The sequence below is a fragment of the Hetaerina americana genome, unplaced genomic scaffold (genome assembly GCF_022747635.1).
Source record: "Hetaerina americana unplaced genomic scaffold, ioHetAmer1.1.p SCAF_1, whole genome shotgun sequence".
Lineage (NCBI taxonomy): Eukaryota > Metazoa > Arthropoda > Insecta > Odonata > Calopterygidae > Hetaerina > Hetaerina americana.
Window position 1 is genome coordinate 93,743,292 of NW_027286069.1, and position 6,000 is coordinate 93,749,291.

The following is a 6,000-nucleotide window of genomic DNA, read 5'->3' on the forward strand; positions in this document are numbered from 1 at the left end:
GGTCAAGTTCATCAAGTTGTGGAAAAAAAATTCCATTAACGTGTTTACATACCGGTCTGAATTCACTGTCACTCTGACCTCATTTTCTACGAAAAACCAGGGACCAACAATACCGACTGAGAAAATTGCGCACCACACTGTGACTTTAGGTGAATGCAAAGGAATTTGATGCAATTCTCTGGGATTGGTGTCAGCCCAGTGGCAAATGTTCTGTGTGTTAACATATCCACTCACATGAAAATGGGCTTCATCACTGACAAACACAATTGTGTCCCCAGGAATGTTTTCTAGAATAGCCTCACATGCATTCCTCTGAGAATTGAAGCCACATTTGGTGAGTTCCTACGCAGTCACCAACTTTTGAAGACAGTAATGAAGGTCATCGTGAAGAATTAACCTCACTGAATAATCAGACAGTCCAAGAGTTGATGCATGTTTGCGTGTGAACGCCATGGGAATTTCAAGATGGTGGCTCTCACTGCCTCAATGATCTTAGGTGATCGGATGGGCCGAGGCATTACAGTTCTTCATCTTGTCGCACTTGCGGTTTTCCTGAACATAGTGATCCATGTAAAAATTTATTTCCAGTCCGGGACAGGGCCCAGCTACATTGCTAATTTGAAGCAATTTCGGAAGGCCTGCTGGGTTGCAACATCCGTTCTATGAACACCCATTCTGAAAGTAGGCCTTGACAGCAAATGTAAGCTCGGTTTGCCCTGTTCCAATACATGATGGTAACTGACTGGGGTGGGGAAAAATTTAGAATCCCAAACCATTGACGTGAGGAAATAGCCAGATGGTATAAGTATTTTCTAGATCATACTCTCTTACACTGTTTCCCAAATGCTATTCTGCAGTATGCACCCATCCTTTTTGTTCCTCAATGTGAGGATAGTGGTTCAACCAGAAAAACAAACCTCTTCAGAGAGATATATGTAGAGTTCATTCATGTTAACTGGGCCAAAGGTGTCATACAAGATAGCAATAAAGTTCAAGAGAGGGGGAGAACTTAAGAGGTAAGTATGCATTAGACATCATGAATATTGATTGATTTTGGTACGAATCCAGTCTAGGGTTTCTGGGTGGAAATTCCTTCCCCCCGTTCTTGGGATTTTCTTCCACTTTCCCATTCCTGAATCCGGAGAAAATTTGATTAGGAAATTGGGAAATTTGCAGCAAGAAATAACCAGGAGTGAAAAGACGAAACTAGAAGTTATTTTGTATTGTGAAACACGCTGGAATACACTGAAGAAAATTATAGAGAGATTTTTAAATATCATAAATCCCATTAAGACTGTGTTATGAGAGTTGAAACTGGATCACTTATAGAAAGAAGAGTATTATGAAATATTGAGAAGTTTGTGGAATTGTTTACAACCTGTAAGATTAGCAGTTGAAACCTCGAGCAAGAGAGAAGCTAATATTCTCACAAGTGAAGGAATTTTTAAGTTCCTGTTAAGTAATTTAGGAAAACAGAATTCTTCAATGAGCCAGACGCTTTTAAAGGAAATAAAATTTGAATTGGTGAAACGTAGAAATAGAGATTTTGTGTCTCTCACAAAGTACTTGACCAATGTTAGTTGTCTATGTGAGATGGAAGAGAATGAATTTGATGCCTTCTCCTTACAATGAGTTCTGTCATTAAATCATAATCTGATCTAAAGTGTGAATTGAATAAAGCAATACCAATGGCGACATCAAAGCCTTGCCTTATGCATGTAGGCAAAATATTTGCTTCTCTAAGGAAGGAAATGAGCTTACATGAAGAAATGTATTTTCTCACTATATGCAGCGATAACAATTTGTCCAAAGTCTACAGAAAATGTATGAAATTTTTCCATATCAGGTACAATGATTTCAAAGCAAAGATCATAATCGCCTGTTTGGGAATTTAATACTCTTGTTTCTTAAAATTGTTTCATGTTTCTTAAAGTTTCATTTTTGCAATGGCAAATCAAAACTGTTTGAAGTTTTTGTTAATTATCAAACTAATAATATTTGCATTTGTTTTCCAGTAATGCTTAAGTTAATAAATAAAATGTTTAAATGAGATTGGGAATGTTAATACATTGTGTGATACATGTAAAAACTCACTGTATACTATAAGGTTTGGATTAATTACATTGTTTATATTTTGAGAAACCCAGCCAAAATGATACTGTGGTGACCGACCCCTGTTCAGCGCTCAGGGCAAAAGATGCACTAGTCAAGCAATTCCAGTCGATGTCCATTTTTGAATTTTATCTACTCAAGTTTTGCATTGACCTACTACATATAGGAATGTCTATAAAACTCTGAAAGACTGCACCAGGGCCAGGAAGCCGGTTACCCCCTTTCTCCGGGGATTTTCTTCTTATTAGCATTTACTATCACAGTTATTATTACAGATGGTAAACGAAAATTAAATAAAAAAGATCATTTTGGAAATGCTCGAATATTCTCAGGAAATATGATTTCCTGTTCTCGATTCCCGAAGTTTACAAAACGTTAAGAATTTGGAAACCCTAGTCTAGCCCAAGTTCAGAACAATGCCCATTGAGAGGAATGACCGTTTTGGACATATATAACATAATTAAATGTAAACACACACTTATCTAATTTGGTTGACAAAAGGAAACTGACTTCCCCTTCCCTTTAGTCTTTTCTCTCTGAATTGCTGTTTTTTACACATCTATCTTCAAAGTAATTATTATCCCCCATATTATCCATGATATACCAGATCCATCTCTATAGTAGGCTTCTGAGTGTGTGACAGATTATCTTTAATAGTCCATAAATAGCTATTACTAATTTTTTACTGAATTAAAGGCAAACTTGTGTTTCTTAATTTGCGATTTTTATTTAGTAGTTTTCTTCTCATGATAAACCAAAAACACAATAATCAACCCAAAGGTCGGTTTCGTAGGTGATGGTAGAGTTCACCCAGTACTAAGTAAAATTAGGGGATACATTTTCAAATGAGGTGAGCGTATTAGCAGGAGTTCCACAAGGTAGTGTTCTTGGGCCATTACTCTTCCTAATTTACGTAAACGATCTACCAAACAACTTACATTCCCAAATAAGACTCTTTGCTGATGACTGCATTATATACAGACGGATAGAACATGTAAATGACCACGTAATATTACAAAATGATATCGATCGCCTTGGTGACTGGGTTACAAATAATAATATGGGCATTAATATAAGTAAAAGTAAGCATATTAAATTTTCAAATAAAAAGAATGCAGAAAAGGAAATTTACACTCTCTTCGGAGAAAGAATCCTATGTACTAGTCAATGCAAATATTTAGGCATTTATTTAACTAGGGATCTTGGGTGGGGAGTCCAAGTAGATAATTTGACACGGAAGGCATTTAAAGTATTGCATTGGGTGATGAGAAATTTAAAAGGAAGTAGCGTAGCCACAAAAGAAAAAGCATATAAGGCACTGGTTATCCCTATCCTAGAATACTCCTCCATAGTATGGGATCCATATGAGGTGGGACATATTAAAAAGATAGAAAAAGTTCAAAGAAAGGCAGCAAGATATGTACTCGGAAGGTACAAAAGAACAGATAGTGTCACGGATATGTTAGATGTACTGAAATGGGAGAGTTTGAAAAATAGAAGAAAAAGGAGCAGGTTAGGCGCGATGCATAGAATAGTTAAAAAGGACGAAGCGTGGGAAGATTTATGGCAAGGGATAGAAAAGCCTAACTTTAAGGGAAAAAACGACCATAGCCACAAAATAAAAATAAGGACTCAAAAAACCAATAAGAAAAAATACTCTTTTTTAAATAGAACCATTATTGATTGGAACCAGCTGCCTGGAGGTTTGTTTGAGCCCTTTCCATCCAATTTTAGAAGTTTTAAGTTTAAATGTAAAGTAGCCACTGGGTAATAAACTTCACTGTAGTTTTGAAAATATTGTTTGTGTGTGATGTGGTCGGCATTTTGTATGTGGTGTGGAAGTTTGTTTGTATGTGATGTGGAAGTGTCATTATGTAAAAATATTTTGTCTCTTATCTGTTTTTATGTGTTCGAATGTAATTTTCGTTGTTAGTAGTTATCGTTGACCTAACCTGACCGTTGCCACCAGGAAATTTGCCTAATTGCAACGTAATTGTGTAAATAAAATAAATACTCGAATTAAAAAAAAAAAAAAAGCCCAACGGCGTGTGTAATTCACACATCAGGGTAGGGGGGCCAGTTCCTTTCCCTGTGCTGGTTATGGTTTCCCAGGAAGATCTGCTACCCAAAAAATCACATATCTTGGGTGGAGCTGCAGGTACCCAGAGTGCCTTGCCCGGGAATCGAACCCAGGACCCTCCGGTCAGCAGTCCAACACTCTACCCACTGGATTATCGCGACCCAACTTCTCATGATAATAATTATTTTTTAAACACAAACTTTTCCATAGCATGGCAATGGGGCTACCATATGCTGTATACTAGATGATCACTTTTTAACTTACCAACTAGTCAAGGATAAATTATAGCAATATCTACTGTATTTTTCCTAACATAGGGTCCACACATCTTATAGAATGAAGTTCAAAGGAATTATAATAAGATTTCACTGCTTTATAGTAATAAATAGTGGGATGAGTTGCCATGAATTATTTAAGTAACTCGATTATAATTCTCCTCTTGATACTTTTCTGGAGGTAGAGATGGACATTTCTGTGAACAATCTGATGAGGCTGAAGTCAGATGTAGGATCTCTGTTATTGTAGCAAATTAAGGAACCTATGCGCTACAGGGATGAAATAATGCTTTAACTTAACTTAATTGGCTATATTTTAAATAGCAATTAATTGCAGGTAGGTAGTGCAAGAAGCTAAAATATATAACCAGTATTTTGAGGTAACTGTCTCTTAGTGGGTCGCGGTAGTCCAGTGGGTAGAGCATTGGACTGCTGACCAGAGGGTCCCGCATTCGATTCCCAGGCAAGGCACTCTGGGCACCTGCAGCTCCACCCAAGCTCAAGTGATTTTTCGGGTACCAGGTCTTCCTGGGAAACCATAACCAGCACAGGGAAATGAACTGGCCCCCCTACCCTGATGTGTGGTTGATTACTCTGTTTATGGTTTTATATATATATATATATATATATATATATATATATATATATATATATATATATATATAATATAGAAAACTATAGAAGCCTGAATGAGCTGCACATTTATTGTCACTGATATTTGGTTGTATCCATTTTCAAGTTGAGTCAGCTCCTCTTTCAAAATACAAAAAAAAATTTTGTATGATTTCCTTGTTTGTATAGGTATTATCTAGGCCTAGTACCATTCAGAATGTATTCAAAAAGATTAAAAAAATCTTTATTTTACTATGTAATTTATTTTTCGGTTAATGTTATAAATTGATTAAATGCTAATGGAATAGCTTTCTCCAAGACAATTTACATTATCTTTAATTAAGAACATTTGCAAAACTTTGCAAACCAAAATAGACTCCAATAGAACTGCTAAGATTTGGTCAATATTTTTTCTGAGGCTTTTTAAGTTTTTATACTTCTCATAACTTAGAAAGTCTTACTGTTTATTTACACCAGCTTTGTGAGCGAGTCAATGATACTGCCAGTTTGGGTACCATAGGCTGAAGGTTGGAAAATTATCCTATCAATTGTGGCTCAGATCAAAAGTAAAAAAAAAAGCTTTTAGGAGTGCAAAAATAAGAAACAACTGACTGAGAGTTGCTTAGTTGATAGGAGATTTTTAACCTTAAGTACCAAAATCTGATTTAAGAGAAATATTAGGGGTAATATGATTGGATAGGATATTGGTTACTTAGTAGCTCCAGTGTAACATTCAGTTTGGGCGAGATAACATGTTTCTGAGGGAGTAGGTGATTTTCATGGACAACAAACCTTTGTTCTGGTTAGTACCAAAACTCTTCATTGAGCAATGATATTAATGGAAATCAAATACAAATAAATGCACATACATCTTAACCCTTTTATAAAGAAAAATCATTTTAAATTTATTTAAGAGATTTA